We start from the raw sequence: 14771 nt of genomic DNA on the forward strand, positions 1-14771 counted from the left end.
TACTGTCAATCAAAGTCCACGCAGTACAAATAAACGATATAAGATTATTCCGGTTTGCACGACCCTAAAATTTCTGGAAGCTCAGAGTTACGTTAATTAGGTATGTAAAAGGGATTTTTATATATTTCAACTATTACAATCATCGTTATTTCTTATTTCCTAACGATACAATAGGTAAATCTGAAGTTATCCTCACATGTGTTTTCAACTATACTGTTTAAACTGTTATCACAATTATTTGTACTCACATTAGTTCAGCTGATTTTATAAAAAAAATTGCAATTATCCTATTGTGAGCCCCCTCTTTAGAAATGTTACCTGTACAATTAACCTGTAACGAGCCTCAACTCACTAGACCTGTAAAATTATAATCAGTTTGTGCATAGATTTGACACGGCAGTCCAAAGGGGGAAGGACGCAACTAAGACTTCCTTTTCATGTACAAGTCCTCGCACATTTTTACTTTGCTTTAAGCATTTTTTATTTATAATGCCTGTGGTCCAGCTTCTCTAATGTAAGCCTTATTTTTGTCATAATCATTGTGCATTTAATGTTATTATTTCATAAATGAAGTTAATGTCTTAAAACATCCAGTTACGAAGTTTCTCGGTAATTTCAACTTAAAGCTATTCACGTTTATCATTAAATATCCTTGCCAGATGTTTACTCCTATTTAGCATTCTTATTATGGTGGTCCGTTTATATCTTTATGTATGAATGTTCCAATGGTCTCATTTTAGTAAGTGTAAAGTGTGAGTAAGTGTATCCATGTGTAAAGTAATGCTACATGTCATGTATGTAATGCGTAACAGAAGTAACGAGAAATTAATATGTCTAGCATTGAGGCATGAAGTATTTGTGTGTATGCCACGTGTTGGTATGATGTCCACCTTCTGACAAAAGAATGTATTTGTATCTGAACAATTAACAGGTCTAAATCTTTCTAGTAGTTTCCTGGTATTTTCCATTTATCTACATTGTAAACATCTTCCTCATTGAATGGAGCATCAGCTTCCTACAAGACCATCACTTGCAGAACCACATCTGAAATACAGTCTCGCCACAACGGCTATACACGGATCATCAACTCATTTAGCAGTGGTCTCCTCCAATACCGGATTCATGGACAAATCATTGTTTCAATCATGTATTTTATAACTCTATGTAGAAAGAGAATATAAATCACTCACGTAAAATCAGTATTTTTTTATAATTTGAGGGTCGGGATATTCTATTATCCCTAGGTCACTTTGTCATTATGTGACATATGTAGTTTTAAAAATTCAAGTAATGCACATACAACTGACAAAAAAATTAAAATAGTAATTTTGTATCAAATATATCTGGACCCAGATTCAAAATAAATCATAGTATATTATAATTTCATAAATACATAAGCTTAGTTGGGTTGTATAAATGTATTTAACAAGGAAGGATTGTTCTTTAATCTTTTTTATTCAACTTTTTGGATCAAAAAATAAAACATTGAAACTATTTCTTAAAGGAATAACCATGTACACATATTTCTACAATCTTTATTTCCTTTTTTGTTCATGCTCTGCGATTAAAATGCTGCACTTTTCCAAATGAAATTTTAAATACGTAGTTTTATTTTACGTAAGTAGGTCGTTTTAAGTTTTGGTGGTGTTTAAATAATAGAAGCTGTTATTTTTGAATAAGTGACAAGCACTCTAACACACGGTAGATATTTATCTACCAAAACTTGTAAACTTAGATGCTGATCATTGTGGAATATAAATGTTATATATCCTTGAACTTCACTGTCCACAGTTATACAGATACTATGGTATTCATGTACATGTGGTTGATATATTCCGCACATGGGTCACAATTTTTGGCTGGTCTAGCATACAAGGAAATGTTACACAATGATCTCACACTCATTAAACACCTAATAAGCTGTCTGTACAAAATTTCCCAATGTTTCATAAATCTTTTAACATGTACTTTATCAAATAAAAAAAAATAAATTTATTTTTTTTTGTTTTATTCAATATTTTGTTTTTCATAGTACATTTGGTCATGATTTGGGAAAGTTTTGATACTTTTCTTTTTACGTATTTTCTTCCTTCCTGGAATACAAGATATAACCCGTTTGCCAAAAGACGTGTGATAGAAAGGTGAATGAAAGTTCAATGAAAATGTGTTACGGAAAGTCAAAGGGAGTGTCTTGAAGAATTTTAAACCGTATTTTTTTTTCAGATCCATAAATGCGTCATGTTTAATGAAATACAGTGTAGTGTCGTTTTCAATTGAAATAAAAAAAAACATTAATTGCATTTAAAATAAAGTAATATTTGATTTTAGTTTGAAAGCTATGATTCATGAAAACAAATTTTTATCAAACAATTATTGCACAATTTATAATTGCAAAACCATTTACATAAATATCTTAATATATTCAAGTTTTGCGAGTTTTATTTACGATTCTAATGACAAAGATCAATGGAAAATGTTCATAGTGTACATAAATATTAATTTCACTGAACAGATGATAACTCATACAGTTCGAACTGGATCCCACCTTACAGAAAGCACACCACAACCAAACCCCCAGGCCTGCGCTATGTGCCTGCTCAAGGTCTGCTTAGGTCTGCTATGACCAAAAGCTGACCCAAAACCGACCAGAGCAGCCCCAGAGCAGACCCAGAAATCACTACTGTAGAAAGCCAAGATGTCTCTATGTGACTGTGTATTTGTAATATACAAGTGATGCTGGGCTTTTGAGCGGACATAAAAAAGACGGGTCAGTGCCTAAAGATGACCACAAAGGCTGCCTTTGAGAAAAACCAAACCCAAACATATCCAAATGTTAAAATGCAGACCTCGACCAGACCTGAAGCAGACACATAACGGACCCAGGGTTAGCATTTTTTGCCGGCTTTAGTTTTATGTTGTGTGAGGTTGGTACTGTACTCTAAGTAAGTTTTGAACAGAGAGCACCTAAACAGTATGAATAAAGTTATGGACATGTCTGTACCTGTTTATTATTAATACAGACGACTAGTACGTCATGTTCAATACTTATTTTTTATAGCATTTCAAATTCAGTTCGTACAGGCAGGTGATATGTATTTATGGTAATTGATCTTTGAATGATCTTTGAATGATCTTTGAATGCATTTTATCGACTCGTTTTAGAGATTGGAACGTTAAGAACCAATTGAAATACATGTATAGTAATGTACTGACAATGAAATAAAAATAATCACCCCCAAAATAACAAACCCAGTTTAATCTTAATCAAAATCACAATATCAATTTGCTTTTTTTAATAAACTATTTATTTTAAAACATTGCATGACAACAAAGATAGATAACATGTATAGTTACACTTGGACAATTGGTTCTGTCACCCATTTAGTATCTGACAGGTCAGTGGTTTGAGACCCTTCTGCAGCAGCATATCATCATATGCATATATCCATTTCTTTTTTACATAATTGGATTAATGAATATCATTATAGAAACATCATATATTTCATACAACACATAAAAAACAACTATCATTAAAACTCCTTAAAAATTACGTAATCCCCATAGATTGTTATTAAATTATGGTTAAGCCAAGCTCTATTTTTTTTTATACTTCCGCGTATTACCAACTAGTATATTATCATTTGAAAACTTTGAAAACAGCAAACTTTCTAATAAAAGCAGACATCATAGGATTAAGGGAGAATGAAAACAGTGAATATTGACATAATCCAGAAACTGACTTTCTCAGAAAAACCTAAAGCTGTTTTAAAAAAATAATGTGATGTATGCTGTAAATAAAATCGTCAGGCAAGTGAATAATAAATTTTCCTTTTACAAATTTATATCATTTACTATTCAAAAAATGTTAACCTTTGATTTTATATTTCTTTGTAAAACTTTAACACACAGCAAATAATCTTGAAATCAATTTGTAAAATATTGTGAATTTGTTTGAACATTTTCAGTATTTTAGCATCCTTTTAAGGAACAATTTGATTGTTTTAAGTACATGCATCATATTCAAGTAAAATTTTAAACAATTAATCTAAACATTTTGCTTTGTTGCTATGCTGCACTTTCTTTTAGACATTTGTATGACACAGAAACAATTGACAATGAATAGATACGGGTAAGCTTTGACATGATCAACAAATCAACACAACTATAACAAGCGGGAAGGAACGTATATCATGTATATAAGGACATATATCAATATAAAGCTAAATTACCAGTATTTATATAATAAACGTACAATATTTATGCGCAAAACTAATTTGTTGTTCATATAAGTTTTTAATGATGTACTTAAATAGACTAATTTAAATCACAACATAGTTTGAGGTAAATATGATAAATAAGCAAGAAGGCGTTTTAATGCGTGGTAATTTGCTTATAAAAAATATCATGAAATAAACTACAAAATAATGCCTAAAATATAACATTGAGGTACATATCTTTTGCTGTCACACTACTGTTCATAACAATTAACAGCACGGAAAACACATTAGATCATAGAGGGTGCGTTTGACTGACTTCGGATATGATCTGCGTATTTTGTGGATTCGTTGAGAATCACGAAATCTCGATAAAATCGGTACTGGTTGTTAGGTGTACGAAATCTGTCTATGTTTTCTATTTCGATGCATTCTGCCTCGCTTAGGCAATGGCCGTTGCGTAGTATAGTGTGCAGATCAAAGCACAAGTGATATAACGCCCGACTTGCCTCTCCTATAAAGCTGGAAAGCTCACCATGGCTGTATTTGTCTTCGTCTTTTTCCATCAAGTCCAAGAAAGACGCGATCAATGTCAGATTCCTGTAGATATCCAGAAGGCTACAATTTGTTAACTGAAATTATATAAAAGGTCATGTTGAATACATGCTTACAATGTTAGAGAGAACATTTTTGTCTAGAGATTTAAAGAGAAAGAGAACAAAAATAAGGTAATAACATCTACCTGTATTTGGTCCAAAGAAAAGGGAGACGTGACATCCAGTTCCATGATTTTTTGTAACCTTAAAACATCAATTGTTCTGTTACTGGTTATTCTTCTTCCTTGAGGAGGTATCTGTAAAACAACGTAAAGTTGAAATTCAGTTACATCATGCTCAAAGTCATCTTATTAAAATTACAAAATCGGCAATCATTACATCCGTACAAGTACTTAAATGAGCTTTTCCAATTTATTGTTCATAACAAAACTAAAATAAAAAAAAACGTATAACTTTGCAAGCTAAAAAAAGAAATAAACAAAAATTACTTACATATTTTTCCCTCAGTTTTTCTGTGGTGTTGCGAAACAAATTAAGTCTGGACAGTAAATGTTGGATGAAATCTTCATTTTTGATTGATGCTGCTTTGATAGTCGAATCAACCCTGGAACTCTTTGTCGGACATGGCTTTAAAATATGTCGTGAGGTCACAAAATGACTGAGGAAGAAAATGCATCCTAAAAAAGAAACATTAAAAGGAATGAAGAATAGAATATTTTTGAATGTTAAAAAGTAATTATGCACCACAATCAAACAACTCTTCAATGTCCAGAGTGATATAAGTTTACTTTTAAAACATACAGCCCCCTCCAACAGTAAAACTTCCTGGTATGTTTGTTCATGATAAAGCAATAGGTAAATGTACTCTTCACATCAAACGTGCGTTGTTCGTTTTTCCTGATGCTACACATATTATATTTATGCACCATTCAACAAATTTTTCCCTAAAAACACAAACAATTTCTAATTGTACCATTGTTGTATTCTACGAAGTTCGCTTTAATTAACACTATGATTATAAGGGTTTGTACTCCTAGCGTTGACAATCAAAGTTCATTACACAATGGGCTTAAGAACCAAACAGCTGTGGTATTTAACCAATGACAATGTCAACTTGAAACACTAATAAACGAATGCAGCTTTGATATAAAAAAAATGAAGGTAACATATTGTTACTTTTTGATAATTTTGTAGTAAAATTTTAAGGCAATGTTTTGAAAGCCTTACACACCAACATTGTTTTATATTCCGAGAAGCATAAAGTTTGTGTTTCATGTATAATTATTAAGTCAAATAAAGTGAACCATAAAATTGTTTATGATGCTAGTATGACCCTCTGTATTGTGATGGATTAAATTAAGTCTTTAGCTTTTAAACGGCATTACAAAAAAATATTTACATTCAACAAACTACTAATTGATGTTTGAGAATTAATCAAACAACTATTTTTAAAACATATGACGTTTTAAGAAAACTGAATTTAGGAAGTATACCCTAAAAATATTTTGTCAATATTTTTCGGAAGGAAACAGTGATCATTGAGATGAACACAACTAAATCTTTAAGTTCAGATTGACATAATTCACTCAATCATAATTTTAATGTTTTCATGTCACAATGTTTTAAACACATTCTAATGGAATAGTAAGTATGAAGTTAAATGCATCGACACCCTCAAAGTTTAGAGTAAAAACTAATATCGATATCAGTGTTATTAGATACTTAGGGATTGTTTACAAAAAATACACCATAATGGTTTTTTTTAAATTAGTATCTTTTTAAATTCTAAAATATGCTCACGAAAAAGTATTAAATGTGTATGACTTTTATGTACACATGATCTAAGCATATTTCTGTTCATGTACGAAACTGTTATCTATAAAAGTATCTAACGATATTTGCTTTCCTTTGAGCTTACCCAATGACAGTATATACATGGTCACTTGCTTTGAACTAATGATGGTCACTTGCTTTAAACTAATGAATGTGTATGTCTGGATATCAATTTTATAATATGTAAAGGTAATTTTTCTGATAAAATTAGATCCATAACTGAAACAAATTTTCCTATAGACTGCCTCCATAGTGTAATTTTACATGTTTTCGTCATGCACTCTGCCAGATTGATTTCTATTTGTAGACCGGAAGCTGTTTTCATTTATATGTATACACTTTCATATTTTTATGTTATGTTAATTATCTACTGCGTTTTCTTAAAATGAATTAATTATTTTAAATCAATTCTTGTACATATTTTGTTTTTTAACTTGTTATTAGACCTATTATTAGAAAGCGGACATTATAACTTTTGAGTTTTTAAATCTGAGAATAGATTTTCAAATATAGATTCTTTACTTGATAAATCCCGAAAACACATCTTGTTTTGACGCTAATTCATTCTTTGATTATTCTCAATTTTTGATTAATGTTATTGCACTCCGAAGTATTTAAAGCTACGCATATTGTATTGATAAATACTGTAAGTTTGCTTTATATGGTATATAATGAAATATTCTATCTACATCTTTATACTTATATTGAATGTTAATGACTTGTTGAAATAGACGATGTTTATATCTCTTCTCTTTGGTTTTACATGTCCTTCCTTGGGCTAAGGATTTTAGTATGCGTATGTGGTTACTGCCGATCATAATAATGGCCAACAGGATCAATCACTTGAAAACGTTGTTAGCTGATATCGATGGACATGAAATAAAAGCACACTGCTTTCCCCAAAATGAATAATATTTCAAAAAATATTTAAGATATCCATTCACTTTAGGTTATATGTATAAAGAAAATGTATTTGATAAGCCTTCTAAAATATTTTAATGGAGCATTTCAGACTTATATATTATACAAAACAGAATGATTTATTTAAATAAACACTATCTACTATGTACTTTGGTTATATGTTTTGGCTTTTGGGTAATTTGTGTAATTTTTAGGCGTTTGTTTGAAAATTCAGACATCAAGATCATGAAGCAATTTCAGCATTAAGTCATCATTACAGTTAGGTTGGATTTAATGCATTTAAGAAGAAACTATTACATTTAATGCATTCACAACAAAATTGAGAAATCGTTTAACCAATATTTTCCGTGTAGGTTCCTGGGTCGATTATTTAATTTTACAAAGTTTTATGATAAAAACTGGGGAAAGTACCTACTCCTTTTTGAAAGGGGTCTGTCCTTTGTAAAAAGAAAAAAAAATAACGCCTCCAGAAAAGTTCAGGAAAATATTGTATGATGATTTAAGCTCAGTCCAAAGTAGATAAAGAAAATTATGAAGCAAAATATTCCCTACAGTGAATAATAGCATCTGATGTCATTTTTTAACAAGTTTCTCATTTTGTACAATGAGAAAATGACTTATAAAAACACAATATTTGCAGTGATTTATTCAAATATTCAAAAATTCCTGCATTTGACAGTTATTGTTTTGGTTCATTTTCCTTTGGAAGAGATGTTTTATGAATAACGCATTTTCTTTATCTAAACATATCTTATCTCTTCAGGGTGTCAAACATTTCAATACGTTACTTTACACACTTTAAAAGGAATCTTTAGGCTGCAATAAAGCTGAAATATTTAAAAAGATACTATATTTGATGCTGGTTAAATTCTGTTAAAAAAAGTTTAAACGTCTGAAAAAGCATCTACATGTATCACAACAATGTACATACACTTTCATACTTATATCTAACACTAACGTCTGACACCTAACCCTTTTAACTTGTCGAAACATGCGAAACGAAAACAAAGAGAAAATATAATATATTTATATAACAACTAATCGATGAACTATATTTTGCTGGTGTTTTGTTTACATTTGTTTTCTAATGAATCCACTCAATGTTCGAACGGAATTCCTGTATCGCTCTGAAACTGTGTTTTCCGGTACGAAAGACGGATAATATGCGTTCATTGTCGAGTCTATTATAATTGGGGGTACGCGAACATACATGTGAAATTGACCCACTTTATACTAATCATTAAATGGTCGATAAAACTTTATCAATGATTTCCGATGTATTAAAAACACAAGATAAAAACAAAACCAAAACCAAATAGTTGCAACTGACAAAACGTAATTCATTTACAAATAACACATTCAATTGTGTTTATCATTCAATTTGGTTGTATATCATCGTAGCTCAGTGTTAAGGTATCGGGCTTGTGAACGGAAGATCATGAGTTTGATTCCTCTTGTGGCTTTTGTTCATATTTATTAAATAAAGTTTTCGAAAATCATAATTTTGTCCTTTAAAATTGCATATTTTTGCTTTTTGTAATTATTTATTTCTTATGCATAATTAAGTGATTTTCTGCTGATTCATTTGTTGTGACTTATTTCCCTTCATTTCAATTTATTTTAAAACTTGTGAAACCAATTGGGGTGTAAATGTTTCCTTACTACTATAGTATATAAAATGTATTCGCTAATAAAAATGAAAAGTCCGACTCCTAATAATCTTTTCAAATCCTGCCCTCTATTCAACAAAAATTTAAGTTCTCTTCCCCACAATGCTTTGTGTCAAATTTGTTTGAAATTGTCCGAACGGTTCTTGAGACAATAACGACAATAACCACATTTAAAGGGGATTTTTTTTCATAACAAACAAACAAACCCCACTTTCTTCTATGTACTAATAAAAAGCTGATATACAATTAACTCGTATAATGTTCCAGCATACATATCATATGTTTTATCAAACTGATGGCTGTGTTTTAACACATTTGCAAAACATAAACACGCCCACACCATCCACCCATCACAACTCGTTGATTTATTATGAAAATATCGACCTGCTTAAAAAAACATGCGATTATTATCTTAACAGTCTGATTCATTTGTTTTAAAAATCGTCATTTGATAGTCTAGATAATAGCATTAAATAAAATATCTTACTGAAAAAAGTTTTTAAAAAAACCCAGGTAAAATAAAACACAAAAAGTGTACAAAAAATTGAAATTTCACTAATAAGTGATAAATATTACTCCTGAGGTGAACGTTTCCAGTGATATCTAAATGGTAGCTTGGCTTTGTCCATATATGAATTGATCAATGAAAAAAAACCAATTCAAATGTATATATGTTTTTCTCAAATGCAAAGTTCTTGTGTAAAATAAGGAAATGTTTGTCTTACCTACAATGGAACAGTTATCGTCTTTTGTAGAACGAATATATCTTGTTTCAGACAAAACGAAAAATGTCGGTTAATTCAAAGAACGGGTATGTCTTATGTCGTGTAATACATGAAATTGATATATCTTATTTCGGATAATTCAAAGAACGGGTATGTCTTATGTCGGATAATATTTGGAATTGATATATCTTATGTCGGGTAATTCAAAGAACGGGTATGTCTTATGTCGAATATTACGTGGAAGTGATATATATTATGTCGGGCAATACGGAAAACGTGAATGTCTTATGTCGGATAACATTTAGACTGGATATATGTATAGCTTATGTCGGGTAATAAGGAAAACGTGTAAGTCTTTTGTCTGATAAAACTTAGAACGGGTTTGTCTCACGTCGGATGACATGCGGAATGGATATGTATTACATTGTATGTCGGATAGAAAACGCTTTTAGAAAAGCGTGGGAAAATATTTAATGACACTCGTCCCTAGCAAAATGAGAGTTTTTTTTAAAGAGATAACTTCCTTACCTATTGCTATAACAACGAGATTTCTATATTTGAACTTAAGGAGGCCGACTTAAGTTTGCATTGCGCATGTTTTTGCGCATTCTAAAATAATACAGTTGATTTATACTTCTTATGATTTTTTTTCGGTATCATTTTTAAAATTGAACACAATAAACAAAATACAAATACAAATATTTCGATTTTTTAAGGAAATTTTTATTTTTAACACGATTTTTACGATGTGCGGTAGGGGGGCATCGCCATTGCGCTTTTATGACGTTTTGATAAAATGAAGCTTTGTAAGAGTACGTTATAAGAAATAACATAAAAGAAAAAGTAAAAATTGTACGCTGTTGAAATCTTAAATACAGACTGATGCTATCCTCGAGGACATTTTCCTCATTTTAGGAATGAATCCATTATACCAATCATCATTCGTGATGATACAAATATATAGCAAAATTTGGTGCATTTTACTATTTTGAGATGGCCCCAACTAAAAACCAGACGGTAGAATTTTGTATTTTTTTTCATATAAGGTAGGAAATGATATTACTAATCATATATAACAATTTGAGAAAAAAAACTATTGTAGTATTTTTTAAAACTGCTTTGATGTGCGGAAAATGACAGTTTCCTATATATTCCTATAGTAAATGTACCTCTATTTTGAGATGGTCCATAAAAAGAACCAGACGGTCGATTTTCATGAACCTTCGCAAATAAACTAGAGTTGGCTTAAATTACATATGGTTAAAAAATAAAGAGTTATGCTATTGTAGTTTTTCCGCAAAAAAACCCAAATCGGCCCCCTTAAGTATACATTACGTCGTTAGGAAACGTAAGTTTATACTAATTAAGGTCTTCCGCTGGGAGCAGAAGACCTTACTATTATTCTGACAACTTTTTAGATATCTTATTATTTTGTTTTCTTCTAGACGCCAACTTTGATCCTTAATATCTCGCTCGTTTGTTCAATGATTGTTTTGAAATTTTCAGGTCTGATAACATGCCGTGCGATGTTGTCGTTGCATATTTTAGTTGATAAAAATCCCTATCCGGTTTTGAGTTATTCCCTTTTAGTAAAATTTAACGACCCTTTTGTCCGGAGGGTTTAGCTTTAACGATGACTGGCAGAATCTCAAAAATGAGCTGGTTTGGAAGCTGATACATATTTTTTTGAATGAATTTGTGCGAGACATATTCTATTTATTTTTTAAATGCAAATAAAAGGAGTGGTATAGATGTTGAAACAAAGGTTAGAAGAAAAAAATGCAAAAAAATCGTGTATTTTCTGTTTTAGTTTTCTACCTGATAATAATTTGTTATAAGATGTATTTTAAAAGTTCTTGGTCTTACCGAGACCTTTCATTCGGTAACAGAAAAAGGGGCTGACCCCTATAATTAGGGAGTTAGAGGCGTCAAAAGTTTTTTGTCAATAACTTGTAAAGGAATAAAAATTTCTAATGCATTATTGAAGCAAAGTTGTAAAGAAATTAATTCCGAATCCTTCCGTAGTATTCAATTTAATGTTTTCGTAATTAATAGTCAGTATTTACAGAAACAATTGTTGTCAGTTCGGTCCATTTTTGTGGGTGTGCGCACGTTTAGGAGGTTATGAAAGGGCTTCTTGTAATGCACTAACCTAACTGATACATCCAGCGCGCAAAGATAATTCCACATAAAATTCCAAAACGTTTTTATTCATATATACATTTTCATTTCATAAAGAGGAACCTCTTTGACCTTATCTTTGTTGTTTGTATCATAACTGTGCGCCTTTTTATATTTGGATGCATTACGAGACTCAGGTAACTGATCGATAGTAGAGTCGCTAGCTGTATTCAGGCCGTCGCCCAGACGATAGTGCATGTGTATGTAGAACTGGACGTACACAAGTTAACGCCCCGCTGTTTTACTGTACATAACGGAGACAATTTGAATTGTTTCAGTACTGGGAGATGTGTTAATAAAATGGTTCCATTGCATGGTAATTAAACTCAACTTTTCTACAATACGTACACACGGCCGTCATATAAAGCACAATGTGTATTACTGACATGACAAATGTACGCTGGCAATTTAAACGAACACAGGGTTGCTCCCGATAGAACATTTCGTTTAAAGCAAGACAATATACTGATTTACGATGGAGATAATATTATCATCGTGGAGATGATTTTAAAAAGTGAACTTAATATTCGTATACAGTAATATTTGAATCCAAAGCCGCTACTTTATAGTTACGGTTATTAGGGATATTAATTATGACTTGCCCCGCGTTTCACGTTTATTATTTGCAAAACATCTACAAACGAAAATACCAAACAACCTTCAGCAGCAATTTATAAATTATTTATTACATACACAATTCTAAAGAGGTAATTAAATAAATTTTATAAATGCTTTATAATTGTACTCGTTATCTTCCATGGAAAAAAGTGGCATGGAAAAAATGTTTTTCAATGTTCATCAAATACGCTGTAGCCTTAGCAATCGAACATAATAAACAAACTGTATATTGATAGATTGACACATTAACAAACATTCAGACCCGCAATGTGTTGTTGTTTTTGTACAAGTTCTATAAAATGTAGACTCAATGACTGAATTCTTTGCCGTTTTCCGTCTGGGTTATTTTGAATCACGTGTGGACGTTATGAGTACAAATAGATTAATAGCCTTATAGATAACACTTTAAGTGTTTAATTTTTAAAAGAAATTGTGTACATGAAAAACAATACAATCTTAGGGCAATGAAATTCGAACAATGTATATGGTGAGGGTCGGACTGATACTGGTTCTGCTTGTTCTACAAATAGCGAATGTAAGACGAAGTATTGGGAAGTATTGGGGTGTTATATTTTAAACAAGCATAAGTATTGCTTTCTTAAAAGCTTGCATTAATAAACAAAGATTTTTACTGGAAGCATTATTAGTTACCTTAGCTGCATATATGTAGCTCTTGGTCTGGATCCCGGAAAAATTGACTACCATCCGAAATTGTTCATACAAGGGCTAACATTACCTTTAAAAATACATTAATTTTAGAATTTGCCGCTGTTGATAAATTCATTAAAAAGACGCGCAGATTCAAGTGATAATATCTCGTTTGATATGGGATTTATGACGTCTTTTTATATTGTTTTCATTAAAATTATTTCATTATTTCAAGCTTGTTGGTGGAATGAAAACAGTTTCACATGTTATATGACATAAAGATTAACAATATTCAAGGTTTTCCCTCAATTTCAAGCAATGATAAGAAGGTCTCTCAAAATAAGAAAATAGACGCAAAGTAAACTGCATTCACGGTATATGGTCACATTGTGTGATGTGTCTCAAATGTTCCTTTTTTTTGGATTACTATAACTGCAAAAATTAATGAATAAGACATTCTGGCGCGGAGTCTTGTAAATAATATTTCCATTGGTCAGAATTGATTCTTTCGTGAGGGTCAGTAAAGGTAAAAAAACCAATTTAATCATTCAAAATTTTGAATTGTTAACAATCATATATCAAATCGAATGTTTTAGAACGATTTATAAATCCATAATACAGTCATTTGTAATCGGTTGACATGTGAGCATGATTGTGTATTTAGTAGGCGGGCATCCTTACACCCTATAAGAAAGAGAAAATAAAAAACCCTGGCATTTAAGTTCTTCCAGTTAACTTTCCAGACTGCATTAATTAATGATTTATTTAAATAAAAATTTAACATCAATTATAAATTAACAATGAATGTACACTTTAGTACGCTAGTACACAATCTTGTTGCGATGGCAACCCCCCCCCCCCTCTCCCCGTCATGATACCTATTTCTATTAAATTAGGATTACACACGTGCTTGCATGTGTCAGAAGACAAGCTGGAACTTAACTGTTAAATGAACTATAAGTTACCGATATCATCACATTGGAAATGTATTTTTCCTTAGTAATTACGTGTAGAAAATGATGCATGTATTTGTGAAACCATAGAGAAATGCATGCATGATCTGCGCTTAATAACAAATTTATACAATATTTCTTTTTTACAACATGCTTTTAGTCTATGATAAAAAGAAAATATATGCTTGATATATATCGGAAAATATACTTGACTTCATATCGGAAAATTCAGGCATCGGGGGGAGGGAGGAGGGGGGCGGGGTTGGGGCATGCCCCCTCCCCACTTTTTCTCGCAGCAACTACTAGAGTATTTTTTTTTAAAATCTACATTAAAAAAAATGAATTATCATGGAGTTGCCCACCCACCCCCCCCCCCCCATTATTTTGGGAGTATTGAAACAAAATGGTATGAAAATCATGAAATTAGGATTGACATTAAAGTTTTAGATAT

At 31.2% G+C, this 14771-nt stretch overlaps 1 long non-coding RNA gene across 1 annotated transcript; it reads right to left on the reverse strand.

The window, feature by feature from the left end:
• Positions 1 to 4059: 4059 nt before the first annotated feature.
• Positions 4060 to 5559, reverse strand: LOC117689944 (uncharacterized). Its single transcript, XR_010708356.1, has 3 exons — positions 5264 to 5559; positions 4957 to 5067; positions 4060 to 4846 (listed from the first exon to the last, which is right to left on the reverse strand). It is a non-coding gene; the product is annotated as an uncharacterized lncRNA (long non-coding RNA).
• Positions 5560 to 14771: the final 9212 nt, after the last annotated feature.

The sequence above is a fragment of the Magallana gigas genome, chromosome 8 (assembly GCF_963853765.1).
Source record: "Magallana gigas chromosome 8, xbMagGiga1.1, whole genome shotgun sequence".
In the NCBI taxonomy this organism is placed as follows: domain Eukaryota; kingdom Metazoa; phylum Mollusca; class Bivalvia; order Ostreida; family Ostreidae; genus Magallana; species Magallana gigas.